The following is a 24,152-nucleotide window of genomic DNA, read 5'->3' as shown; positions in this document are numbered from 1 at the left end:
CTCCCATTCAAGGACTAAACAGGCCCGATCCTGCTTCAGCTTCCGAGATCGGGCGTTCTCAGGGTAGTATGGCCGTAAGCCGTCAAACTCACCAAAGTTTTGCATTTTATGGACACAATCGCCCCTGAAACCGTGCCAAGCAACGGCGTTACTTGATGGCTTTCCTTTCACAATCGACGTGGGGTGGTAAAAATAGGCTTTCCGCACCTGGTATTCCCAGGCGGTCTTCCATTCAAGTACTAACCAGGCCCGACCCTGCTTTAGCTTCCGAGATCGGACGAGATCGGGCGTGCTCAGGGTAGTATGGCCGTAAGCCGTCAGGTTCACCAAAGTTTTGCATTTTATAGACACAATCGCCCCTGAAACCGTGCCAAGCAACGGCGGTACTTGATGGCTTTCCTTTCACAATCGACGTGGGGGGGGTGTGTGTGTAAAAAATGGCTTTCAGCACCTGGTATTCCCAGGCGGTCTCCCATTCAAGTACTAACCAGGCCCGGCCCTGCTTTAGCTACCGAGATCGGACGAGATCGGGCGTTCTCAGGGTAGTTTGGCCGTAAGCCGTCAAACTCACCAACGTTTGGCATTTTATAGACACAATCACCCCTGAAACCGTGCCAAGCAACGGCGGTACTTGATGGCTTTCCTTTCACAATCGACGTGGGGGGGGTAAAAATAGGCTTTCAGCACCTGGTATTCCCAGGCGGTCTCACATTCAAGTACTAACCAGGCCCGACCCTGCTTTAGCTTCCGAGATCGGACGTTCTCAGGGTAGTATGGCCGTAAGCCGACAAACCCACCAAAGTTTTGCATTTTATAGACACAATCGCCCCTGAAACCGTGCCAAGCAACGGCGGTACTTGATGGCTTTCCTTTCACAATCGACGTGGGGGGGTAAAAAAAAGGCTTTCAGCACCTGGTATTCCCAGGCGGTCTCCCATTCAAGTACTAACTTGGCCAGACCCTGCTTTAGCTTCCGAGATCGGACGAGATCGGGCGTTCTCAAGGTAGTATGGCCGTAAGCCGTCAAACCCACCAAAGTTTTGCATTTTATAGACACAATCGCCCCTGAAACCGTGCGAAGCAACGGCGGTACTTGATGGCTTTCCTTTCACAATCGACGTGGGGGGTTAAAAAAAAGGCTTTCAGCACCTGGTATTCCCAGGCGGTCTCCCATTCAAGTACTAACCAGGCCCGACCCTGCTTAAGCTTCCGAGATCGGACGAGATCGGGCGTTCTCAGGGTAGTTTGGCCGTAAGCCGTCAAGCTCACAAAAGTTTTGCATTTTATAGACACAATCGCCCCTGAAACCGTGCCAAGCAACGGCGGTACTTGATGGCTTTCCTTTCACAATCGACGTGGGGGGGGGGTAAAAAAAGGCTTTCAGCTCCTGGTATTCCCAGGCGGTCTCCCATTCAAGTACTAACCAGGCCCGACCCTGCTTTAGCTTCCGAGATCGGATGATATCGGGCGTTTTCAGGGCAGTATGGCCGTAAGCCGTCAAACTCACCAAAGTTTTGCATTTTATGGACACAATCGCCCCTGAAACCGTGCCAAGCAATGGCGTTACTTGATGGCTTTCCTTTCACAATCGACGTGGGGTGGTAAAAATAGGCTTTCCGCACCTGGTATTCCCAGGCGGTCTCCCATTCAAGTACTAACCAGGCCCGACCCTGCTTTAGCTTCCGAGATCGGACGAGATCGGGCGTTCTCAGGGTAGTATGGCCGTAAGCCGTCAGGTTCACCAAAGTTTTGCATTTTATAGACACAATCGCCCCTGAAACCGTGCCAAGCAACGGCGGTACTTGATGGCTTTCCTTTCACAATCGACGTGGGGGGGGTAAAAAAAGGCTTTCAGCAACTGGTATTCCCAGGCATTCTCCCATTCAAGTAGTAACCAGGCCCGACACTGCTTTAGCTTCCGAGATCAGACGATATCGGGCGTTCTCAGGGTAGTATGGCCGTAAGCCGTCAAACTCTCCAAAGCTTTGCATTTTATAGACACAATCGCCCCTGAAACCGTGCCAAGCAACGGCGGTACTTGATGGCTTTCCTTTCACAATCGACGTGGGGGGGGGTAAAAAAAGGCTTTCAGCACCTGGTATTCCCAGGCGGTCTCCCATCCAAGTACTAACCAGGCCCGACCCTGCTTTAACTTCCGAGATCGGACGAGATCGGGCGTTCTCAAGGTAGTATGGCCGTAAGCCGTCAAACCCTCCAAAGTTTTGCATTTTATAGACACAATCGCCCCTGAAACCGTGCCAAGCAACGGCGGTACTTGATGGCTTTCCTTTCACAATCGACGTGGGGGGGGGGTAAAAAAAGGCTTTCAGCTCCTGGTATTCCCAGGCGGTCTCCCATTCAAGTACTAACAAGGCCCGACCCTGCTTTAGCTTCCGAGATCGGATGATATCGGGCGTTTTCAGGGCAGTATGGCCGTAAGCCGTCAAACTCACCAAAGTTTTGCACTTTATGGACACAATCGCCCCTGAAACCGTGCCAAGCAATGGCGTTACTTGATGGCTTTCCTTTCACAATCGACGTGGGGTGGTAAAAATAGGCTTTCCGCACCTGGTATTGCCAGGCGGTCTCCCATTCAAGTACTAACCAGGCCCGACCCTGCTTTAGCTTCCGAGATCGGACGAGATCGGGCGTTCTCAGGGTAGTATGGCCGTAAGCCGTCAGGTTCACCAAAGTTTTGCATTTTATAGACACAATCGCCCCTGAAACCGTGCCAAGCAACGGCGGTACTTGATGGCTTTCCTTTCACAATCAACGTGGGGGGGGTAAAAAAAGGCTTTCAGCACCTGGTATTCCCAGGCGGTCTCCCATTCAAGGACTAAACAGGCCCGATCCTGCTTCAGCTTCCGAGATCGGGCGTTCTCAGGGTAGTATGGCCGTAAGCCGTCAAACTCACCAAAGTTTTGCATTTTATGGACACAATCGCCCCTGAAACCGTGCCAAGCAACGGCGTTACTTGATGGCTTTCCTTTCACAATCGACGTGGGGTGGTAAAAATAGGCTTTCCGCACCTGGTATTCCCAGGCGGTCTTCCATTCAAGTACTAACCAGGCCCGACCCTGCTTTAGCTTCCGAGATCGGACGAGATCGGGCGTGCTCAGGGTAGTATGGCCGTAAGCCGTCAGGTTCACCAAAGTTTTGCATTTTATAGACACAATCGCCCCTGAAACCGTGCCAAGCAACGGCGGTACTTGATGGCTTTCCTTTCACAATCGACGTGGGGGGGGTGTGTGTGTAAAAAATGGCTTTCAGCACCTGGTATTCCCAGGCGGTCTCCCATTCAAGTACTAACCAGGCCCGGCCCTGCTTTAGCTACCGAGATCGGACGAGATCGGGCGTTCTCAGGGTAGTTTGGCCGTAAGCCGTCAAACTCACCAACGTTTGGCATTTTATAGACACAATCACCCCTGAAACCGTGCCAAGCAACGGCGGTACTTGATGGCTTTCCTTTCACAATCGACGTGGGGGGGGTAAAAATAGGCTTTCAGCACCTGGTATTCCCAGGCGGTCTCACATTCAAGTACTAACCAGGCCCGACCCTGCTTTAGCTTCCGAGATCGGACGTTCTCAGGGTAGTATGGCCGTAAGCCGACAAACCCACCAAAGTTTTGCATTTTATAGACACAATCGCCCCTGAAACCGTGCCAAGCAACGGCGGTACTTGATGGCTTTCCTTTCACAATCGACGTGGGGGGGTAAAAAAAAGGCTTTCAGCACCTGGTATTCCCAGGCGGTCTCCCATTCAAGTACTAACTTGGCCAGACCCTGCTTTAGCTTCCGAGATCGGACGAGATCGGGCGTTCTCAAGGTAGTATGGCCGTAAGCCGTCAAACCCACCAAAGTTTTGCATTTTATAGACACAATCGCCCCTGAAACCGTGCGAAGCAACGGCGGTACTTGATGGCTTTCCTTTCACAATCGACGTGGGGGGTTAAAAAAAAGGCTTTCAGCACCTGGTATTCCCAGGCGGTCTCCCATTCAAGTACTAACCAGGCCCGACCCTGCTTAAGCTTCCGAGATCGGACGAGATCGGGCGTTCTCAGGGTAGTTTGGCCGTAAGCCGTCAAGCTCACAAAAGTTTTGCATTTTATAGACACAATCGCCCCTGAAACCGTGCCAAGCAACGGCGGTACTTGATGGCTTTCCTTTCACAATCGACGTGGGGGGGGGGTAAAAAAAGGCTTTCAGCTCCTGGTATTCCCAGGCGGTCTCCCATTCAAGTACTAACCAGGCCCGACCCTGCTTTAGCTTCCGAGATCGGATGATATCGGGCGTTTTCAGGGCAGTATGGCCGTAAGCCGTCAAACTCACCAAAGTTTTGCATTTTATGGACACAATCGCCCCTGAAACCGTGCCAAGCAATGGCGTTACTTGATGGCTTTCCTTTCACAATCGACGTGGGGTGGTAAAAATAGGCTTTCCGCACCTGGTATTCCCAGGCGGTCTCCCATTCAAGTACTAACCAGGCCCGACCCTGCTTTAGCTTCCGAGATCGGACGAGATCGGGCGTTCTCAGGGTAGTATGGCCGTAAGCCGTCAGGTTCACCAAAGTTTTGCATTTTATAGACACAATCGCCCCTGAAACCGTGCCAAGCAACGGCGGTACTTGATGGCTTTCCTTTCACAATCGACGTGGGGGGGGTAAAAAAAGGCTTTCAGCAACTGGTATTCCCAGGCATTCTCCCATTCAAGTAGTAACCAGGCCCGACACTGCTTTAGCTTCCGAGATCAGACGATATCGGGCGTTCTCAGGGTAGTATGGCCGTAAGCCGTCAAACTCTCCAAAGCTTTGCATTTTATAGACACAATCGCCCCTGAAACCGTGCCAAGCAACGGCGGTACTTGATGGCTTTCCTTTCACAATCGACGTGGGGGGGGGTAAAAAAAGGCTTTCAGCACCTGGTATTCCCAGGCGGTCTCTCATCCAAGTACTAACCAGGCCCGACCCTGCTTTAACTTCCGAGATCGGACGAGATCGGGCGTTCTCAAGGTAGTATGGCCGTAAGCCGTCAAACCCTCCAAAGTTTTGCATTTTATAGACACAATCGCCCCTGAAACCGTGCCAAGCAACGGCGGTACTTGATGGCTTTCCTTTCACAATCGACGTGGGGGGGGGGGGTAAAAAAAGGCTTTCAGCTCCTGGTATTCCCAGGCGGTCTCCCATTCAAGTACTAACCAGGCCCGACCCTGCTTTAGCTTCCGAGATCGGATGATATCGGGCGTTTTCAGGGCAGTATGGCCGTAAGCCGTCAAACTCACCAAAGTTTTGCATTTTATGGACACAATCGCCTCTGAAACCGTGCCAAGCAACGGCGTTACTTGATGGCTTTCCTTTCACAATCGACGTGGGGTGGTAAAAATAGGCTTTCCGCACCTGGTATTCCCAGGCGGTCTCCCATTCAAGTACTAACCAGGCCCGACCCTGCTTTAGCTTCCGAGATCGGACGAGATCGGGCGTTCTCAGGGTAGTATGGCCGTAAGCCGTGAGATTCACCAAAGTTTTGCATTTTATAGACACAATCGCCCCTGAAACCGTGCCAAGCAATGGCGGTACTTGATGGCTTTCCTTTCACAATCGACGTGGGGGGGGTAAAAATAGGCTTTTAGCACCTGGTAGTCCCAGGCGGTCTCCCATTCAAGGACTAAACAGGCCCGACCCTGCTTCAGCTTCCGAGATCGGGCGTTCTCAGGGTAGTATGGCCGTAAGCCGTCAAACCCACCAAAGTTTTGCATTTTATAGACACAATCGCCCCTGAAACCGTGCCAAGCAACGGCGGTACTTGATGGCTTTCCTTTCACAATCGACGTGGGGGGGTAAAAAAAAGGCTTTCAGCACCTGGTATTCCCAGGCGGTCTCCCATTCAAGTACTAACCAGGCCCGACCCTGCTTAAGCTTCCGAGATCGGACGAGATCGGGCGTTCTCAGGGTAGTATGGCCGTAAGCCGTCAAGCTCACCAAAGTTTTGCATTTTATAGACACAATCGCCCCTGAAACCGTGCCAAGCAACGGCGGTACTTGATGGCTTTCCTTTCACAATCGACGTGGGGGGGGGGGGGGGGTGTAAAAAATGGCTTTCAGCACCTGGTATTCCCAGGCGGTCTCCCATTCAAGTACTAACCAGGCCCGGCCCTGCTTTAGCTACCGAGATCGGACGAGATCGGGCGTTCTCAGGGTAGTTTGGCCGTAAGCCGTCAAACTCACCAAAGTTTTGCATTTTATAGACACAATCACCCCTGAAACCGTGCCAAGCAACGGCGGTACTTGATGGCTTTCCTTTCACAATCGACGTGGGGGGGTAAAAAAAAGGCTTTCAGCACCTGGTATTCCCAGGCGGTCTCCCATTCAAGTACTAACCAGGTCCGACCCTGCTTTAGCTTCCGAGATCGGACGAGATCGGGCGTTCTCAGGGTAGTATGGCCGTAAGCCGTCAAACAAACCAAAGTTTTGCATTTTATAGACACAATCGCCCCTGAAACCGTGCCAAGCAACGGCGGTACTTGATGGCTTTCCTTTCACAATCGACGTGGGGGGGTAAAAAAAAGGCTTTCAGCACCTGGTATTCCCAGGCGGTCTCCCATTCAAGTACTAACCAGGCCCGACCCTGCTTAAGCTTCCAAGATCGGACGAGATCGGGCGTTCTCAGGGTAGTATGGCCGTAAGCCGTCAAGCTCACCAAAGTTTTGCATTTTATAGACACAATCGCCCCTGAAACCGTGACAAGCAACGGCGGTACTTGATGGCTTTCCTTTCACAATCGACGTGGGGGGGGCTAAAAAAGGCTTTCAGCACCTGGTATTCCCAGGCGGTCTCCCATCCAAGTACTAGCCAGGTTTGACCCTGCTTCAGCTTCCGAGATCGGGCGTTCTCAGGGTAGTATGGCCGTGAGCCGTCAAACTCATCAAAGTTGTGCATTTTATAGACACAATCGCCACAATCGCTTTCCTTTCACAATCGACGTGGGGTGGTAAAAATAGGCTTTCAGCACCTGGTATTCCCAGGCGGCCTCCCATTCAAGTACTAACCAGGCCCGACCCTGCTTTAGCTACCGAGATCGGACGAGATTGGGCATTTTCAGGGTAGTATGGCCGTAAGCCGTCAAACTCACCAAAGCTTTGCATTTTATAGACACAATCGCCCCTGAAACCGTGCCAAGCAACGGCGGTACTTGATGGCTTTCCTTTCACAATCGACGTGGGGGGGGTAAAAAAAGGCTTTCAGCACCTGGTATTCCCAGGCGGTCCCCCATCCAAGTACTAGCCAGGATTGACCCTGCTTCAGCTTCCGAGATCGGGCGTTCTCAGGGTAGTATGGCCGTAAGCCGCCAAAATCATCAAAGTTGTGCATTTTATAGACACAATCGTCACAATCGCTTTCCTTTCACAATCGACGTGGGGTGGTAAAAATAGGCTTTTAGCAACTGGTATTCCCAGGCATTCTCCCATTCAAGTAGTAACCAGGCCCGACCCTGCTTTAGCTTCCGAGATCGGACGAGATCGGGCGTTCTCAGGGTAGTATGGCCGTAAGCCGTCAGGTACACCAAAGTTTTGCATTTTATAGACACAATCGCCCCTGAAACCGTGCCAAGTAAAGGGAAATGTGCTTTCAGCAGTTAGCAAACATATTTTTCAAGGTTGTGTTAAACATATAATCATATCAATATAATATCTAGTATTGGGGGGAGGCTCGCTTGCAGTTTCTGCCAGTTCTTAGTTCCTCCCCCACGTGCTCCTCCTTTTGATGTCTTGGATGCCCTGGCTACAGAGGCGTTGCTACACTAAAGGAAGGGAGATAGTGGCTGTAGTAACGCTGATTGGAAAAGGAATGTAGTGTGGTGTGAGTTGATCTTCTCGACCCCCGCATTGGGAGTGCAGAGTCTGCTTTCTTCCCCCCAACCAGTTGTCCTCTCCACAGGTGGCCGACTCCTGCTAAGTTTAACTTCTTAGTAAACTAACACAACACATAATAGTAATAATATCTGACCTTGCCTAAACCTTTCAGCACATATTGAGTAAATGTAAGGTAACTGATGTACAGTTCCTTAAACGAACATTGAGTAAATATGGGATAACTTTAATGTGACTTCTTCAAACTGTATATAGCCAATTTTGATCATCTGCAATCTATGAATCGAAGCTACAGTTAACTAAAAGGAATGAAGTCCCTTTAAACTGACAAAGAACATTTCGCCTATGCAAAGAAGCTCTGCTCGTTGTCATTGAGGACTTCTTACAAAACAAACACAAAAGTAACATAAGGACAGGAAGGAAACATAAGGCTGACGGGGATCAGGAGACATTCCTTGAACCAAATAGAAAGCATTTAGTTTAAAGGAGAGTCGTAAACTCATAAAATAAGGCCTCCTGATCTGGCAGGCCAAGGCTTCCCCCGAGATTATTCCAACAGATAACACCTCGAGGTCGGTGATCAAAGAACAATACCACGTCCAGGTGGTTGGGCTTCGAGAGGAAAATCCCCAAACTCCTGACCGCAGTGATGACACCTCGACGGGGAGGAGATGACCATCGACCAATCATCACACAATATTTTGCATGCTTTAAATATTCATATTGTGTTTCTTTAAAACTGGGCAACCCGGAAGAATGTGTCGTCTTTTGGTGGTCACAGAAACGCACGAGTTTTAGTGTGAGGGACCCGGGACCCAGGCCTGTATTAGAGCACTTTGTTAGGAATAAACATTTGGTAAATTTGGTCTGATTGATCTACTGGTCTTCTCTTTGACAGAACGAACTCGCAAAATTGTTAGGTGCGCCAGTGTGTGGATTAGGACATAGAAACTTGTGTTAAAGTTGATCGTAATTTGGAGTCAGATCAATAGCTAAAATCCGTATCCTAACAATTTCTTGGTGACCCTGACGTGATGTCGAGAGAAGGGTAATTGACAACTCGTGGTCTGTATCCAGGACACCGGACAGCGTCCGGGACGCTGTCTCTCGGTCGGCGAACCGTTTGGAATAAGTAAGGTGCACAACGTTGAGCTGGTACAACGTCTCCTCAACCCTGAGCGCTCATCACTGATAAGGTAAGCAGAATACCTGTTACTATAAGTCAAAATTCTGCAAATTGAAAAAGGAAATTTAAGAGGAGACTGTTGTTCAGATCAAATAAAGTGTGCAAGAGATACATACGGCGAATAAGTTTGGAACTTACGTGTGTGACGTGTACGGTAAAGTCAGGGACTTACGCGTATTACGAATAGGTCCGGGACCTAGCCTAGTCGTGGCGGACAAGGGTACGTTGACGAGCGTATTCAAATAGCCAGGTTTTTTTTGAGATCCTGGGAGGTGTGAGGCTCTCCCGAAAACATCCGGTGGTAACAGTTCCTTCTGTGAGAGATCAGACCGCTAAAACATCCAAAATGCCCCAAATTGATAGGAGTGTGTGTGAGATAGTGTGTGTGATGAGAGGAGTGCGTGTGCTGAGAGGAATGAATGGAGTGAGATAGTGTGTGTGATGAGAGGTGTGTGTGCGTTGAGAGTGTGAATGGTAGGATAAATTGACAGTAAAAAACAGTACTAGCAAAAACCAACCGTAATACACAGGCTAGTAATTTTGTTGAAGGGTAAATTTAATCCTGCATTGAGGATCCTCAAAGTAAAAAAAAAAAAGTAAAAAAAAAAAAAAAGTAAAACAAAAAATTGAAAAAAATTGGAAAAATCTAAAAATACCAAGTTAAGATAGGAAATAAAAAACGGTAAATCTCTAACTCTTGAAGGTGATGAGAAGTACATGGCAAGTAGATTTCTTAATTGTATGCGATACATGCCAAAGTGGAAGAGAAAGCGGTGGAAATAGATAAGAAAGGAGTTGAATACAAGGGCATTTATCCATCTTTGCATGATGTAACACCCCCGAGTGCCCCCACACTCGGAGTGACTGCTGTTGGACCGCCGCCGTACGGCAACCCCGGAGTGATGGCTCCAGTGGTGACGTTGGGTGGCCGACTGGTAGTGGATGTCGAGGGCGAAGGCGAAAGGGCGGATCAAAGTATTGTACAACTGATTGAACAAGCAGTAAATAGAGAGAGGCGACGGATCAGGGAGGAGGAGGCGTCCCGCGTGGACACTTCCACCCCCGCTCCGAGCCCTCAAACGTCCAACATAACGAAAGGAGTAGGTGGGCATAGACTAAGTGCCGAGAACGAGGAGCTAAAAAAGAAAGTTGATCAAGTTGATGAGCAGCGTAGACAGGAAGCGCAGATGTTGAAATGGGTAACGGAGAAAATAAGACAAGACGCGAAGAGTGAGTGGAGACAGAAAGAGCATTCACAGCGGGACGGTAGCGGAGGTGAGGAGGAAGATGATGTGATGCAACAGAGGAAAATGTTGGAGTACGCGAATCTGAATGGTAGAAAAAAGGGCGGACAGGGAGAGAGCCAGACACGGAGAGAATATAATTTGCGGAGTACTCGTGGACAGATGATACAAGCAGAGGTTCAGAAAAATGAGTTGATGTGTCCCCTAGTGGCAACAGCGGATGGTCAGCGTTACGAGCCCATGGTGCTCCGTGATGTAACTGCGATGATGGAAAAGATGCCCCCACTACACAGAGGAGGCAAGGTGTGGCTGAACAAGTTTTTGGCTCTAATGAGTGGACAGAGTTGTACACTTGGTGACATGCGACAGATGTTGGCAGGAGCATGCTCCCTAGTGCAATTGCAGGCGATTGAGGAAGCAGCAGGCACAGCGAGACTGGGGAGGGAGGTGCCCTTGCCACAAGTAGCAGCGCCCCTGTTTGAAAACATTAAAATGACTTTCCCACAACCCACCGATTTGGCCCCCACTATGTTTCCTTATGATGTGAAAATGTCACCTGCCCAACATTATGTAACATGTGTGGAGAGTTGGATTGAAACCACAGGTCGCCATCCGGCTCTCACGCACGAGGCAGAGGTGCTCTTCCGGACGGCGCTGGTGGATGGACTTCCGCCAGATGTGAAGAAGCAGTTAATGTCAGACCCTGACATTCTGGTTTGTGCCGAGGAACGGTTTAAACGTCATCTTTTGCATCACTGCAGAATGTTTACTGAGTCACAAGCTAAAGTTGATAACGAGACAGACGCATTATCCAAACAGTTGTTGAAATTACAGTTGGCAAAAATGCATGGTGAAGCTAGACAGTCTAAATCACAGAAAAAGGAAATGCAAATGTCACAGGCTCCTCAGGTGGTGGGACGCGGAAGGGGCCAGTTCCGGGGCGGATACAGAGGCCGGGGAGGGAGTGCACCTGCTTACCCGGGGAGGGCGACATACAAAAACCATTCGCCCAACGCATGCTACATCTGCGGCGAAACCGATCACTGGGCAAGAGAGTGCCCGCAGTATCGACCGCACGGAGCCGGCCGTCCAGCCGGAGGCCCGCCACACCAACCCGAGGAGCCGATACAACAAACACGAACAGCTCCCTCGAGTGGACGACCCTGGCAACAGCCACAAGCACACAGAGGTCAGTACTATCAACATGATGATCTCTGGTGTGGACAATTCGAATAGGGATGCCCGGGGAGCCAGAGAAGCAGCGGCCCGGCGGAGCCAATGCTTCATGTGACAGTGGAGGGAAAACCTGTGCAGATGCTGGTGGACACAGGCGCAACATATTCATCAATAAACACTGCCCTTCCTGTATCCTCACTGTCAAAGAAAACAACAACTTTGGTCGGCTTCTCGGGAAAACCACAAACTCTGCCTTTTACCAAACCACTTGAGACTGTGATCACCCGGACGGGGTGTAGACTCTGGCACAAATACATCCATTCCACGGACACCCCAATCAATTTGATGGGGAGGGACTTGTTGTCAGCCGTTGAAGCCAGAATTCTGTGTGGGCCAGAGGGAGTGATTATTCAATTTCCAGATGGCATCAGCATCCAGTGCTCACAACAAATACAACAACATGGTCAGTGGCTGATGGCGCCCCTACCAACAGAAGCAGAAACGGCAACCATCTACTGGGCCAGGCTGGAGCCAGAGACCCCTGCTGGTGGTGGTGTGTTCTCGACCTACCAACTGTGGAAACCCTGGATCTGCTCACTGACGCCATACCACCCACCTGTTGATCCTTTGCATTGCACTCTATATTATGACCGAAAAAGTGATGATGTATATCGGGATTTGTTTGAAGAAATTGAAGGGCACATGTGGGATTTAATTTCATCATGCATTTTGATTGGTAAAGAGGGAGTTGCAGCGGTAACTGAGCTGACACATGAACAAATGCAGTGGTTCAAAATGACAGAAAAAGGGGTGCCACACATTTCCCTAGCTCTTTCCCCAGGACACGAGGCTAGACAATTGGGCTCAATGGTCAAGCAGTTGTTGCAACAGACCGATTGGCGGGAAACTCACATTCCTAATTTGTACTGGTTTGAGTCTCAGAATGCATACCAAATTAAACAACCCATGGCAGACAGGATTGCTGGAGATGTTGGTGTCCCGCGGTCCAGTAATCTGGACGGGGAACACCCAGACTCCTGTTTGCGTCCTACGTTGAAGCCTAAGCCCGGCCTGTTTCAGCCGACCCCGTGGCTGGGAGCAGAGGTGATCATTGATTTCACCGACATGTATACAAGAGTGAATGGGAAACGCTTTTTGCTTGTGTTGGTTGACGCTTACTCAGGTTGGCCTGAGGCATATCCGTGCTCGAAAGAAGATTCTGCTGCTGTGATCAAGGCTTTGATCACCCATTACATCCCCACGCATGGTTTTCCAGCCCTGATCCGCTCTGACAATGGTACACACTTTAACAACAAAGCCTTGGCCAAGGTGGAATCAATTCTGGGTTTGAAGCATCGATTCGGCTGTGTCTACCATCCTCAGAGCCAGGGCAAAGTTGAACGAATGAACCGGACGTTGAAGGAAAAACTGGCCAAAATTATGGCTCAAACAAAAATGAATTGGCTCCAAGCTCTTCCGCTTGCCTTGTTGTCTGTGCGCCAATCCGTTAACAGGCACACTGGATTTGCACCGTTTGAATTGATGACAGGTCGTCTAATGCCGGGACCAGCGACAACGCTCGTCCCGCCGGAGGATGTTACGGTACCAAATTTGTCTCATGCAGCATATTGGTCCTATTTGTCTGCTTTGGTGTCCAGTGTTTCTGCACAGATTGGAGAGAAAACCGCTGCAGCTGTGGCGGAGGGAGACGTGTCGGTGGATAATCAGCTCACACCATACGTGTACGTCCGAGTCGTCTCCAGAAAGTGGACGGAGCCCAGGTGGAAGGGCCCCTTTCGTGTCTTGGCCAGGACGTCTCACGCGGCCCAGCTCGACTTCAAAGGACGCCGGTGGTATCACTACACACACCTACGTCCGGCCCCAGAGTTTGTTCCGTCAGGATGAAGGTATTCTTGATTGGCCGTGTCCCGGACCCGGCCAAAAGGGGGGTGACAGAAGGAGAAGGAGCAGCAATACGGAAAAGTAAAGGAGAGGGCTCGAAAGGATTTTTGGATTTTTCAGAATTAATTTTAGTAGTGCTATTTTTAGTAAGTTGTCTTTTTGTGTGGACATTGATGACAATTGATGAGACTATCCAGCAGAAAACGTCCCAGATTCAAATTTTACCCACTTATAAACAATACCGATGCAAAGGAGAAGTAGTTTTTGTGAACACAACAGAAGAGCTCTCACGAGAAGAACAGGAAGGTTTGAGACAGAGATGTGACAGCGGGAATTGGCAAATGCATGTCACATTGTCTAATTGGACAGAGACAAACCAAACGTTACAGGACAAATTGGAAAAGTACCAGAGAAGGGTGTGGAGGAAGCAAATTGAACAGGTAAGGGAAATATTGGATTTAGCCCCACCAGACAGAGAAGGGACATGTATTCACCAATGTAAAGGGGATGGACGGTTTGTAGTTGCTTCATGTCATGGAAAAGGTAAATTAACATACGGAGAAATGTGGTTGTTTTATTCTCAATGCTTAGGGGGTGAGTTTAGTTTGTCTTTGGTTGAGAGGGCATTGGGTAGTCACGGCATACAATTATTCACTCAGATGACGCAGATGGCGAGGAACGTAAGTCAAGGTAGGTTAAACGCTAAATTGAAAAACCTAGCCCCAATCATGGAACCGTTGTGGTACTGTAATGGAACGAGGTGCCACAAAACAAACAGTAACGTGTCTGAGTACCATTTAAAATCCCGGTCCAAAAGGCGAGTGGTGGCTGGGGTAACTCAGACACACCGGGGACTCTGCGAACCGGTTCAATCATTTAAATGGGGAATCCAGGTTTGCATCCCTAAAAACGTGACAGTACAAATTACCATACCGTTTGATAGTTTGGTAAACGGGCAGATTAGAGGACAGGATTATCGGGATTATGATTGGTATTTGACCAACGAGCTAGTTAACAGAGGTTGGAAAAACTTGGTATGGGACACCAAAGATTGGTATAAATCATGGGGAACTAGTGTTCAAGCGAAACAACATCAGCAAATGATAAAAGGGGAAAAAACGCAGATAGGCATCACTTTGTGGGTTAATACTACGCAAGATTTACATTTAGGAAGACACACAGTGGGATGCTGGGGTTTCCAGTTAAACATATATGTGCATGGATACCCGTATTGGCAGGTGTTCCTATGTCAAGGTGAGGATGACAAACAAGAAGTATCCGTGAGTCTCTCGACAAACCCTCGAATCCTCGTGGAAGCAGTCAGAAGCATAGATGATTGGTTTAGGGTCACTACGGGAGTCACCGCTATAAATAATAATTGGCTTTTAATGGCAGAACAAGCTGCTAATACTACTGGTGAAGATTGTGTGGTCTGTCTCAAAGCAAGAGTAGTGTTAAAAGTCGTTCCAGCTGCAATAGAACTATCTTGTATTTTACAGGTGTTGACCAAGTCTAGTACCGATGGTGACTGTTTGATTTATGACGATATTTACCCAGTTGTAGGCATGGAAAAAAGAAAGCCCATTTTTGACAACCATGTGACTCAACAAAATATGACATGTTTAAAGTTAAAGGGAACCGGCATAAGTATTGGGACAATAGATTCCACCTGGTGCAAATTCAATTTGTCACTGACTGTAACCTCTCCTCTCTCTCGTGCAGACATCTGGTTGTGGTGTGGTGATGACAAATTATATGATCGCTTGCCGAAGAATGCATCAGGTATCTGTGCCCTCGTGTCTTTGATAATGCCTGTGGTGGTTGTCCCCATTGAAATACAGAATCTCAATTGGGACCTGGAGTCCCCATTGACGGAGCTCCTGAAGCGAGCCAAAAGAAACGTTTTGCCCCCGTGGTTGAGCGACGACGATCCAACATATATTGACGCTATAGGAGTGCCCCGAGGTGTACCAGATGAGTATAAACTCGTTAATCAAGTGGCCTCGGGATTCGAAAGTATCTTCCTATGGATCACCCCCAATAAAAATGTAGACCGTATTAATTACGTTCATTACAATGTCCAACGACTTGGTAATTATACAGCTGAATCATTTGCCGCAGTTCATGAACAATTGGCCGCGACGTCATTAATGACGTTCCAAAATAGAATTGCGTTGGACATGCTATTGGCTAAGGAACATGGTGTGTGTGGAATGTTTGGTGATGCATGTTGTACTTTCATCCCAAACAACACGGCACCAGGGGGACGACTGACCAAGGCGTTGGAAGGACTAAGGACACTGAATAAAAAGATGAAAGATCATTCAGGTGTACACACCGATATTTGGTTTGATTGGATGAAAACGTTTGGAAACTGGAAAGGGCTCATCATGTCTGTGCTTGTTGCTGTGGCTATTTTTACTACAATTATGATGTTATGCGGTTGTTGTTGTGTTCCATGTATTAGATCACTCACTGTCCGGTTGATCGAGAAAACCGTTGGCCCGTTGCCACCGATGGGCCAATATACCCTGGTGGCTCAACATGAGCCGCGGGAGGAAGAAAGGACCGATAGCGCACTGGTAGATATTTGCTAGAGTCGCGGGTGATGACCTCATAAATGAGGTCATGAGAGGGAATAAAGGGAAATGTGCTTTCAGCAGTTAGCAAACATATTTTTCAAGGTTGTGTTAAACATATAATCATATCAATATAATATCTAGTATTGGGGGGAGGCTCGCTTGCAGTTTCTGCCAGTTCTTAGTTCCTCCCCCACGTGCTCCTCCTTTTGATGTCTTGGATGCCCTGGCTACAGAGGCGTTGCTACACTAAAGGAAGGGAGATAGTGGCTGTAGTAACGCTGATTGGAAAAGGAATGTAGTGTGGTGTGAGTTGATCTTCTCGACCCCCGCATTGGGAGTGCAGAGTCTGCTTTCTTCCCCCCAACCAGTTGTCCTCTCCACAGGTGGCCGACTCCTGCTAAGTTTAACTTCTTAGTAAACTAACACAACACATAATAGTAATAATATCTGACCTTGCCTAAACCTTTCAGCACATATTGAGTAAATGTAAGGTAACTGATGTACAGTTCCTTAAACGAACATTGAGTAAATATGGGATAACTTTAATGTGACTTCTTCAAACTGTATATAGCCAATTTTGATCATCTGCAATCTATGAATCGAAGCTACAGTTAACTAAAAGGAATGAAGTCCCTTTAAACTGACAAAGAACATTTCGCCTATGCAAAGAAGCTCTGCTCGTTGTCATTGAGGACTTCTTACAAAACAAACACAAAAGTAACATAAGGACAGGAAGGAAACATAAGGCTGACGGGGATCAGGAGACATTCCTTGAACCAAATAGAAAGCATTTAGTTTAAAGGAGAGTCGTAAACTCATAAAATAAGGCCTCCTGATCTGGCAGGCCAAGGCTTCCCCCGAGATTATTCCAACAGATAACACCTCGAGGTCGGTGATCAAAGAACAATACCACGTCCAGGTGGTTGGGCTTCGAGAGGAAAATCCCCAAACTCCTGACCGCAGTGATGACACCTCGACGGGGAGGAGATGACCATCGACCAATCATCACACAATATTTTGCATGCTTTAAATATTCATATTGTGTTTCTTTAAAACTGGGCAACCCGGAAGAATGTGTCGTCTTTTGGTGGTCACAGAAACGCACGAGTTTTAGTGTGAGGGACCCGGGACCCAGGCCTGTATTAGAGCACTTTGTTAGGAATAAACATTTGGTAAATTTGGTCTGATTGATCTACTGGTCTTCTCTTTGACAGAACGAACTCGCAAAATTGTTAGGTGCGCCAGTGTGTGGATTAGGACATAGAAACTTGTGTTAAAGTTGATCGTAATTTGGAGTCAGATCAATAGCTAAAATCCGTATCCTAACACAAGCAACGGCGGTACTTGATGGCTTTCCTTTCACAATCGACGTGGGGGGGGTAGAAAAAGGCTTTCAGCAACTGGTATTCCCAGGCATTCTCCCATTCAAGTAGTAACCAGGCCCGACCCTGCTTTAGCTTCCGAGATCAGACGATATCGGGCGTTCTCAGGGCAGTATGGCCGTAAGCCGTCAAACTCACCAAAGTTTTGCATTTTATAGACACAATCGCCTCTGAAACCGTGCCAAGCAACGGTGGTACTTGATGGCTTTCCTTTCACAATCGACGTGGGGTGGTAAAAATTGGCTTTCAGCACCTGGTATTCCCAGGCGGTCTCCCATCCAAGTACTGACCAGGCCCGACCCTGCTTTAACTTTCGAGATCAGACGAGATCGGGCGTTCTCAGGGTAGTATGGCCGTAAGCCGTCAAACTCACCAAAGTTTTGCATTTTATAGACACAATCGCCCCTGAAACCGTGCCAAGCAATGGCGGTACTTGATGGCTTTCCTTTCACAATCGACGTGGGGGGGGGGTAAAAATAGGCTTTCAGCACCTGGTAGTCCCAGGCGGTCTCCCATTCAAGGACTAAAAAGGCCCGACCCTGCTTCAGCTTCCGAGATCGGGCGTTCTCAGGGTAGTATGGCCGTAAGCCGACAAACCCACCAACGTTTAGCATTTTATAGACACAATCGCCCCTGAAACCGTGCCAAGCAACGGCGGTACTTGATGGCTTTCCTTTCACAATCGACGTGGGGGGGTAAAAAAAAGGCTTTCAGCACCTGGTATTCCCAGGCGGTCTCCCATTCAAGTACTAACCAGGCCCGACCCTGCTTAAGCTTCCGAGATCGGACGAGATCAGGCGTTCTCAGGGTAGTATGGCCGTAAGCCGTCAAGCTCACCAAAGTTTTGCATTTTATAGACACAATCGCCCCTGAAACCGTGCCAAGCAACGGCGGTACTTGATGGCTTTCCTTTCACAATCGACGTGGGGGGGGGTGTGTGTGTAAAAAATGGCTTTCAGCACCTGGTATTCCCAGGCGGTCTCCCATTCAAGTACTAACCAGGCCCGGCCCTGCTTTAGCTACCGAGATTGGACGAGATCGGGCGTTCTCAGGGTAGTTTGGCCGTAAGCCGTCAAACTCAACAAAGTTTTGCATTTTATAGACACAATCACCCCTGAAACCGTGCGAAGCAACGGCGGTACTTGATGGCTTTCCTTTCACAATCGACGTGGGGGGGGGGTAAAAATATGCTTTCAGCTCCTGGTATTCCCAGGCGGTCTCCCATTCAAGTACTAACCAGGCCCGACCCTGCTTTAGCTTCCGAAATCGGATGATATCGGGCGTTTTCAGGGCAGTATGGCCGTAAGCCGTCAAACTCACCAAAGTTTTGCATTTTATGGACACAATCGCCCCTGAAACCGTGCCAAGCAATGGCGTTACTTGATGGCTTTCCTTTCACAATCGACGTGGGGTGGTAAAAACAGGCTTTCCGCACCTGGTATTGCCAGGCGGTCTCCCATTCAAGTACTAACCAGGCCCGACCCTGCTTTAGCTTCCGAGATCGGACGAGATCGGGCGTTCTCAGGGTAGTTTGGCCGTAAGCCGTCAAACTCAACAAAGTTTTGCATTTTATAGACACAATCACCCCTGAAACCGTGCGAAGCAACGGCGGTACTTGATGGCTTTCCTTTCACAATCGATGTGGGGGGGGGGTAAAAATATGCTTTCAGCTCCTGGTATTCCCAGGCGGTCTCCCATTCAAGTACTAACCAGGCCCGACCCTGCTTTAGCTTCCGAAATCGGATGATATCGGGCGTTTTCAGGGCAGTATGGCCGTAAGCCGTCAAACTCACCAAAGTTTTGCATTTTATGGACACAATCGCCCCTGAAACCGTGCCAAGCAATGGCGTTACTTGATGGCTTTCCTTTCACAATCGACGTGGGGTGGTAAAAACAGGCTTTCCGCACCTGGTATTGCCAGGCGGTCTCCCATTCAAGTACTAACCAGGCCCGACCCTGCTTTAGCTTCCGAGATCGGACGAGATCGGGCGTTCTCAGGGTAGTATGGCCGTAAGCCGTCAGGTTCACCAAAGTTTTGCATTTTATAGACACAATCGCCCCTGAAACCGTGCCAAGCAACGGCGGTACTTGATGGCTTTCCTTTCACAATCGACGTGGGGGGGGGTAAAAAAAGGCTTTCAGCAACTGGTATTCCCAGGCATTCTCCCATTCAAGTAGTAACCAGGCCCGACACTGCTTTAGCTTCCGAGATCAGACGATATCGGGCGTTCTCAGGGCAGTATGGCCGTAAGCCGTCAAACTCACCAAAGTTTTGCATTTTATAGACACAATCGCCTCTGAAACCGTGCCAAGCAACGGTGGTACTTGATGGCTTTCCTTTCACAATCGACGTGGGGTGGTAAAAATAGGCTTTCAGCACCTGGTATTCCCAGGCGGTCTCCCATCCAAGTACTGACCAGGCCCGACCCTGCTTAAGCTTCCGAGATCGAACGAGATCGGGCGTTCTCAGGGTAGTATGGCCGTAAGCCGTCAAACTCACCAAAGTTTTGCATTTTATAGACACAATCGCCCCTGAAACCGTGCCAAGCAACGGCGGTACTTGATGGCTTTCCTTTCACAATCGACGTGGGGGGGGGTAAAAATAGGCTTTCAGCACCTGGTATTCCCAGGCGGTCTCCCATTCAAGTACTAACCAGGCCCGACCCTGCTTTAGCTTCCGAGATCGGACGAGATCGGGCGTTCTCAAGGTAGTATGGCCGTAAGCCGTCAAACCCACCAAAGTTTTGCATTTTATAGACACAATCGCCCCTGAAACCGTGCGAAGCAACGGCGGTACTTGATGGCTTTCCTTTCACAATCGACGTGGGGGGTTAAAAAAAAGGCTTTCAGCACCTGGTATTCCCAGGCGGTCTCCCATTCAAGTACTAACCAGGCCCGACCCTGCTTAAGCTTCCGAGATCGGACGAGATCGGGCGTTCTCAGGGTAGTATGGCCGTAAGCCGTCAAGCTCACCAAAGTTTTGCATTTTATAGACACAATCGCCCCTGAAACCGTGCCAAGCAACGGCGGTACTTGATGGCTTTCCTTTCACAATCGACGTGGGGGGGGGTAAAAAAAGGCTTTCAGCTCCTGGTATTCCCAGGCGGTCTCCCATTCAAGTACTAACCAGGCCCGACCCTGCATTAGCTTCCGAGATCGGATGATATCGGGCGTTTTCAGGGCAGTATGGCCGTAAGCCGTCAAACTCACCAAAGTTTTGCATTTTATGGACACAATCGCCCCTGAAACCGTGCCAAGCAATGGCGTTACTTGATGGCTTTCCTTTCACAATCGACGTGGGGTGGTAAAAATAGGCTTTCCGCACCTGGTATTCCCAGGCGGTCTCCCATTCAAGTACTAACCAGGCCCGACCCTGCTTTAGCTTCCGAGATCAGACGAGATCGGGCGTTCTCAGGGTAGTATGGCCGTAAGCCGTCAGATTCACCAAAGTTTTGCATTTTATAGACACAATCGCCCCTGAAACCGTGCCAAGCAATGGCGGTACTTGATGGCTTTCCTTTCACAATCGACGTGGGGGGGGTAAAAACAGGCTTTCAGCACCTGGTAGTCCCAGGCGGTCTCCCATTCAAGGACTAAACAGGCCCGACCCTGCTTCAGCTTCCGAGATTGGGCGTTCTCAGGGTAGTATGGCCGTAAGCCGTCAAACTCACCAAAGTTTTGCATTTTATAGACACAATCGCCCCTGAAACCGTGCCAAGCAACGGCGGTACTTGATGGCTTTCCTTTCACAATCGACGTGGGGGGGTAAAAAAAAGGCTTTCAGCACCTGGTATTCCCAGGCGGTCTCCCATCCAAGTACTAACCAGGCCCGACACTGCTTTAACTTCCGAGATCGGACGAGATCGGGCGTTCTCAGGGTAGTATGGCCGTAAGCCGTCAAACCCACCAAAGTTTTGCATTTTATAGACACAATCGCCCCTGAAACCGTGCCAAGCAACGGCGGTACTTGATGGCTTTCCTTTCACAATCGACATGGGGGGGGTGGTGTGTGTGTAAAAAATGGCTTTCAGCACCTGGTATTCCCAGGCGGTCTCCCATTCAAGTACTAACAAGGCCCGGCCCTGCTTTAGCTACCGAGATCGGACGAGATCGGGCGTTCTCAGGGTAGTATGGCCGTAAGCCGTCAAGCTCACCAAAGTTTTGCATTTTATAGACACAATCGCCCCTGAAACCGTGCCAAGCAATGGCGGTACTTGATGGCTTTCCTTTCACAATCGACGTGGGGGGGGGGGTAAAAATAGGCTTTCCGCACCTGGTAGTACCAGGCGGTCTCCCATTCAAGGCCTAAACAGGCCCGACCCTGCTTCAGCTTCCGAGATTGGGCGTTCTCAGGGTAGTATGGCCGTAAGCCGTCAAACTCACCAAAGTTTTGCATTTTATAGACACAATCGCCCCTGAAACCGTGCCAAGCAACGGCGGTACTTGATGGCTTTCCTTTCACAATCGACGTGGGGGGGTAAAAAAAAGGCTTTCAGCACCTGGTATTCCCAGGCGATCTCCCATCGAAGTACTAACCAGGCCCGACACTGCTTTAACTTCCAAGATCGGACGAGATCGGGCGTTCTCAGGGTAGTATGGCCGTAAGCCGTCAAACCCACCAAAGTTTTGCATTTTATAGACACAATCGCCCCTGAAACCGTGCCAAGCAACGGTGGTACTTGATGGCTTTCCTTTCAAAATCGACGTGGGGGGGTAAAAATAGGCTTTCAGCACCTGGTATTCGCAGGCGGTCTCCCATTCAAGTACTAAGCAGGCCCGACCCTGCTTTAGCTTCCGAGATCGGACGAGATCGGGCGTTCTCAGGGTAGTATGGCCGTAAACCGTCAAACTCATCAAAGTTTTGCATTTTATAGACACAATCGCCCCTGAAACCGTGCCAAGCAACGGCAGTACTTGATGGCTTTCCTTTCACAATCGACGTGGGGGGGTAAAAAAAAGGCTTTCAGCACCTGGTATTCCCAGGCGGTCTCCAATTCAAGTACTAACCAGGCCCGACCCTGCTTTAGCTTCCGAGATCGGACGAGATCGGGCTTTCTCAGGGTAGTATGGCCGTAAAACGTCAAATCCACCAAAGTTTTGCATTTTATAGACACAATCGCCCCTGAAACCGTGCCAAGCAACGGCGGTACTTGATGGCTTTCCTTTCACAATCGACGTGGGGGGGTAAAAAAAAGGCTTTCAGCACCTGGTATTCCCAGGCGGTCTCCCATTCAAGTACTAACCAGGCCCGACCCTGCTTTAGCTACCGAGATCGGACGAGATCGGGCGTTCTCAGGGTAGTTTGGCCGTAAGCCGTCAAACTCACCAAAGTTTTGCATTTTATAGACACAATCACCCCTGAAACCGTGCCAAGCAACGGCGGTACTTGATGGCTTTCCTTTCACAATCGACGTGGGGGGGGGTAAAAATAGGCTTTCAGCACCTGGTATTCCCAGGCGGTCTCCCATTCAAGTACTAACCAGGCCCGACCCTGCTTTAGCTTCCGAGATCGGACGAGATCGGACGAGATCGGGCGTTCTCAGGGTAGTATGGCCGTAAGCCGACAAACCCACCAAAGTTTTGCATTTTATAGACACAATCGCCCCTGAAACCGTGCCAAGCAACGGCGGTACTTGATGGCTTTCCTTTCACAATCGACGTGGGGGGGTAAAAAAAAGGCTTTCAGCACCTGGTATTCCCAGGCGGTCTCCCATTCAAGTACTAACTTGGCCCGACCCTGCTTTAGCTTCCGAGATCGGACGAGATCGGGCGTTCTCAAGGTAGTATGGCCGTAAGCCGTCAAACCAACCAAAGTTTTGCATTTTATAGACACAATCGCCCCTGAAACCGTGCCAAGCAACGGCGGTACTTGATGGCTTTCCTTTCACAATCGACGTGGGGGGTTAAAAAAAAGGCTTTCAGCACCTGGTATTCCCAGGCGGTCTCCCATTCAAGTACTAAACAGGCCCGACCCTGCTTAAGCTTCCGAGATCGGACGAGATCGGGCGTTCTCAGGGTAGTATGGCCGTAAGCCGTCAAGCTCACCAAAGTTTTGCATTTTATAGACACAATCGCCCCTGAAACCGTGCCAAGCAACGGCGGTACTTGATGGCTTTCCTTTCACAATCGACATGGGGGGGGGTGTGTGTGTGTAAAAAATGGCTTTCAGCACCTGGTATTCCCATGCGGTCTCCCATTCAAGTACTAACCAGGCCATGCCCTGCTTTAGCTACCGAGATCGGACGAGATCGGGCGTTCTCAGGGTAGTATGGCCGTAAGCCGTCAAGCTCACCAAAGTTTTGCATTTTATAGACACAATCGCCCCTGAAACCGTGCCAAGCAACGGCGGTACTTGATGGCTTTCCTTTCACAATCGACGTGGGGGGGGGGTAAAAATATGCTTTCAGCACCTGGTATTCCCAGGCGGTCTCCCATTCAAGGACTAAACAGGCCCGACCCTGCTTTAGCTTCTGAGATCGGACGAGATCGGGCGTTTTCAGGGCAGTATGGCCGTAAGCCGTCAAACCCACCAAAGTTTTGCATTTTATAGACACAATCGCCCCTGAAACCGTGCCAAGCAACGGCGGTACTTGATGGCTTTCCTTTCACAATCGACGTGGGGGGGTAAAAAAAAGGCTTTCAGCACCTGGTATTCCCAGGCGGTCTCCCATTCAAGTACTAACCAGGCCCGACCCTGCTTAAGCTTCCGAGATCGGACGAGATCGGGCGTTCTCAGGGTAGTATGGCCGTAAGCCGTCAAGCTCACCAAAGTTTTGCATTTTATAGACACAATCGCCCCTGAAACCGTGCCAAGCAA

At 49.5% G+C, this 24,152-nt stretch overlaps 4 non-coding genes and 43 pseudogenes across 4 annotated transcripts; all 47 read right to left on the bottom strand.

Annotated features, from left to right (window-relative positions):
* Window positions 1–195: 195 nt before the first annotated feature.
* LOC147052779 (5S ribosomal RNA) lies at window positions 196–315 on the bottom strand (annotated as a pseudogene).
* Window positions 316–439: 124 nt separating this feature from the next.
* On the bottom strand, window positions 440–559 carry LOC147052778 (5S ribosomal RNA; annotated as a pseudogene).
* Window positions 560–901: 342 nt separating this feature from the next.
* Window positions 902–1,021, bottom strand: LOC147052777 (5S ribosomal RNA; annotated as a pseudogene).
* Window positions 1,022–1,137: 116 nt separating this feature from the next.
* LOC147052776 (5S ribosomal RNA) lies at window positions 1,138–1,257 on the bottom strand (annotated as a pseudogene).
* A 118-nt stretch (window positions 1,258–1,375) lies between these two features.
* Window positions 1,376–1,495, bottom strand: LOC147052775 (5S ribosomal RNA; annotated as a pseudogene).
* Window positions 1,496–1,610: 115 nt separating this feature from the next.
* LOC147052774 (5S ribosomal RNA) lies at window positions 1,611–1,730 on the bottom strand (annotated as a pseudogene).
* Window positions 1,731–2,083: 353 nt separating this feature from the next.
* Window positions 2,084–2,203, bottom strand: LOC147052773 (5S ribosomal RNA). Its single transcript, XR_015067157.1, has one exon. It is a non-coding gene; the product is annotated as a 5S ribosomal RNA (ribosomal RNA).
* Window positions 2,204–2,321: 118 nt separating this feature from the next.
* LOC147052772 (5S ribosomal RNA) lies at window positions 2,322–2,441 on the bottom strand (annotated as a pseudogene).
* Window positions 2,442–2,556: 115 nt separating this feature from the next.
* LOC147052771 (5S ribosomal RNA) lies at window positions 2,557–2,676 on the bottom strand (annotated as a pseudogene).
* Window positions 2,677–3,017: 341 nt separating this feature from the next.
* LOC147052770 (5S ribosomal RNA) lies at window positions 3,018–3,137 on the bottom strand (annotated as a pseudogene).
* A 124-nt stretch (window positions 3,138–3,261) lies between these two features.
* LOC147052769 (5S ribosomal RNA) lies at window positions 3,262–3,381 on the bottom strand (annotated as a pseudogene).
* A 342-nt stretch (window positions 3,382–3,723) lies between these two features.
* On the bottom strand, window positions 3,724–3,843 carry LOC147052768 (5S ribosomal RNA; annotated as a pseudogene).
* Window positions 3,844–3,959: 116 nt separating this feature from the next.
* Window positions 3,960–4,079, bottom strand: LOC147052767 (5S ribosomal RNA; annotated as a pseudogene).
* A 118-nt stretch (window positions 4,080–4,197) lies between these two features.
* On the bottom strand, window positions 4,198–4,317 carry LOC147052766 (5S ribosomal RNA; annotated as a pseudogene).
* A 115-nt stretch (window positions 4,318–4,432) lies between these two features.
* LOC147052765 (5S ribosomal RNA) lies at window positions 4,433–4,552 on the bottom strand (annotated as a pseudogene).
* A 353-nt stretch (window positions 4,553–4,905) lies between these two features.
* Window positions 4,906–5,025, bottom strand: LOC147052764 (5S ribosomal RNA; annotated as a pseudogene).
* A 120-nt stretch (window positions 5,026–5,145) lies between these two features.
* Window positions 5,146–5,265, bottom strand: LOC147052763 (5S ribosomal RNA; annotated as a pseudogene).
* Window positions 5,266–5,380: 115 nt separating this feature from the next.
* Window positions 5,381–5,500, bottom strand: LOC147052762 (5S ribosomal RNA; annotated as a pseudogene).
* A 342-nt stretch (window positions 5,501–5,842) lies between these two features.
* On the bottom strand, window positions 5,843–5,962 carry LOC147052761 (5S ribosomal RNA). The gene has a single exon (XR_015067221.1). It is a non-coding gene; the product is annotated as a 5S ribosomal RNA (ribosomal RNA).
* A 126-nt stretch (window positions 5,963–6,088) lies between these two features.
* LOC147052760 (5S ribosomal RNA) lies at window positions 6,089–6,208 on the bottom strand (annotated as a pseudogene).
* Window positions 6,209–6,324: 116 nt separating this feature from the next.
* LOC147052759 (5S ribosomal RNA) lies at window positions 6,325–6,444 on the bottom strand (annotated as a pseudogene).
* Window positions 6,445–6,560: 116 nt separating this feature from the next.
* On the bottom strand, window positions 6,561–6,680 carry LOC147052758 (5S ribosomal RNA; annotated as a pseudogene).
* Window positions 6,681–6,992: 312 nt separating this feature from the next.
* LOC147052757 (5S ribosomal RNA) lies at window positions 6,993–7,112 on the bottom strand (annotated as a pseudogene).
* Window positions 7,113–17,576: 10,464 nt separating this feature from the next.
* LOC147052756 (5S ribosomal RNA) lies at window positions 17,577–17,696 on the bottom strand (annotated as a pseudogene).
* A 344-nt stretch (window positions 17,697–18,040) lies between these two features.
* On the bottom strand, window positions 18,041–18,160 carry LOC147052755 (5S ribosomal RNA; annotated as a pseudogene).
* A 125-nt stretch (window positions 18,161–18,285) lies between these two features.
* Window positions 18,286–18,405, bottom strand: LOC147052754 (5S ribosomal RNA; annotated as a pseudogene).
* Window positions 18,406–18,523: 118 nt separating this feature from the next.
* LOC147052753 (5S ribosomal RNA) lies at window positions 18,524–18,643 on the bottom strand (annotated as a pseudogene).
* Window positions 18,644–18,758: 115 nt separating this feature from the next.
* On the bottom strand, window positions 18,759–18,878 carry LOC147052752 (5S ribosomal RNA; annotated as a pseudogene).
* Window positions 18,879–18,996: 118 nt separating this feature from the next.
* Window positions 18,997–19,116, bottom strand: LOC147052751 (5S ribosomal RNA; annotated as a pseudogene).
* Window positions 19,117–19,231: 115 nt separating this feature from the next.
* LOC147052750 (5S ribosomal RNA) lies at window positions 19,232–19,351 on the bottom strand (annotated as a pseudogene).
* Window positions 19,352–19,703: 352 nt separating this feature from the next.
* LOC147052749 (5S ribosomal RNA) lies at window positions 19,704–19,823 on the bottom strand (annotated as a pseudogene).
* A 117-nt stretch (window positions 19,824–19,940) lies between these two features.
* LOC147052748 (5S ribosomal RNA) lies at window positions 19,941–20,060 on the bottom strand (annotated as a pseudogene).
* Window positions 20,061–20,176: 116 nt separating this feature from the next.
* On the bottom strand, window positions 20,177–20,296 carry LOC147052747 (5S ribosomal RNA). Its single transcript, XR_015067220.1, has one exon. It is a non-coding gene; the product is annotated as a 5S ribosomal RNA (ribosomal RNA).
* A 117-nt stretch (window positions 20,297–20,413) lies between these two features.
* LOC147052746 (5S ribosomal RNA) lies at window positions 20,414–20,533 on the bottom strand (annotated as a pseudogene).
* A 115-nt stretch (window positions 20,534–20,648) lies between these two features.
* Window positions 20,649–20,768, bottom strand: LOC147052745 (5S ribosomal RNA; annotated as a pseudogene).
* A 342-nt stretch (window positions 20,769–21,110) lies between these two features.
* Window positions 21,111–21,230, bottom strand: LOC147052744 (5S ribosomal RNA; annotated as a pseudogene).
* Window positions 21,231–21,357: 127 nt separating this feature from the next.
* LOC147052743 (5S ribosomal RNA) lies at window positions 21,358–21,477 on the bottom strand (annotated as a pseudogene).
* Window positions 21,478–21,822: 345 nt separating this feature from the next.
* On the bottom strand, window positions 21,823–21,942 carry LOC147052742 (5S ribosomal RNA; annotated as a pseudogene).
* Window positions 21,943–22,057: 115 nt separating this feature from the next.
* Window positions 22,058–22,177, bottom strand: LOC147052741 (5S ribosomal RNA; annotated as a pseudogene).
* A 116-nt stretch (window positions 22,178–22,293) lies between these two features.
* LOC147052740 (5S ribosomal RNA) lies at window positions 22,294–22,413 on the bottom strand (annotated as a pseudogene).
* Window positions 22,414–22,529: 116 nt separating this feature from the next.
* Window positions 22,530–22,649, bottom strand: LOC147052739 (5S ribosomal RNA; annotated as a pseudogene).
* A 117-nt stretch (window positions 22,650–22,766) lies between these two features.
* Window positions 22,767–22,896, bottom strand: LOC147052738 (5S ribosomal RNA; annotated as a pseudogene).
* Window positions 22,897–23,012: 116 nt separating this feature from the next.
* Window positions 23,013–23,132, bottom strand: LOC147052737 (5S ribosomal RNA; annotated as a pseudogene).
* A 116-nt stretch (window positions 23,133–23,248) lies between these two features.
* Window positions 23,249–23,368, bottom strand: LOC147052736 (5S ribosomal RNA; annotated as a pseudogene).
* Window positions 23,369–23,495: 127 nt separating this feature from the next.
* LOC147052735 (5S ribosomal RNA) lies at window positions 23,496–23,615 on the bottom strand (annotated as a pseudogene).
* A 118-nt stretch (window positions 23,616–23,733) lies between these two features.
* On the bottom strand, window positions 23,734–23,853 carry LOC147052734 (5S ribosomal RNA; annotated as a pseudogene).
* Window positions 23,854–23,969: 116 nt separating this feature from the next.
* Window positions 23,970–24,089, bottom strand: LOC147052733 (5S ribosomal RNA). Its single transcript, XR_015067219.1, has one exon. It is a non-coding gene; the product is annotated as a 5S ribosomal RNA (ribosomal RNA).
* Window positions 24,090–24,152: the final 63 nt, after the last annotated feature.

The sequence above is a fragment of the Syngnathus leptorhynchus genome, chromosome 8, assembly GCF_054491065.1.
Source record: "Syngnathus leptorhynchus isolate UIUO chromosome 8, UIUO_Slep, whole genome shotgun sequence".
NCBI lineage: Eukaryota > Metazoa > Chordata > Actinopteri > Syngnathiformes > Syngnathidae > Syngnathus > Syngnathus leptorhynchus.
Note: the sequence above shows the minus strand (reverse complement) of the source record. Positions and strands in the feature narration are given on the sequence as shown.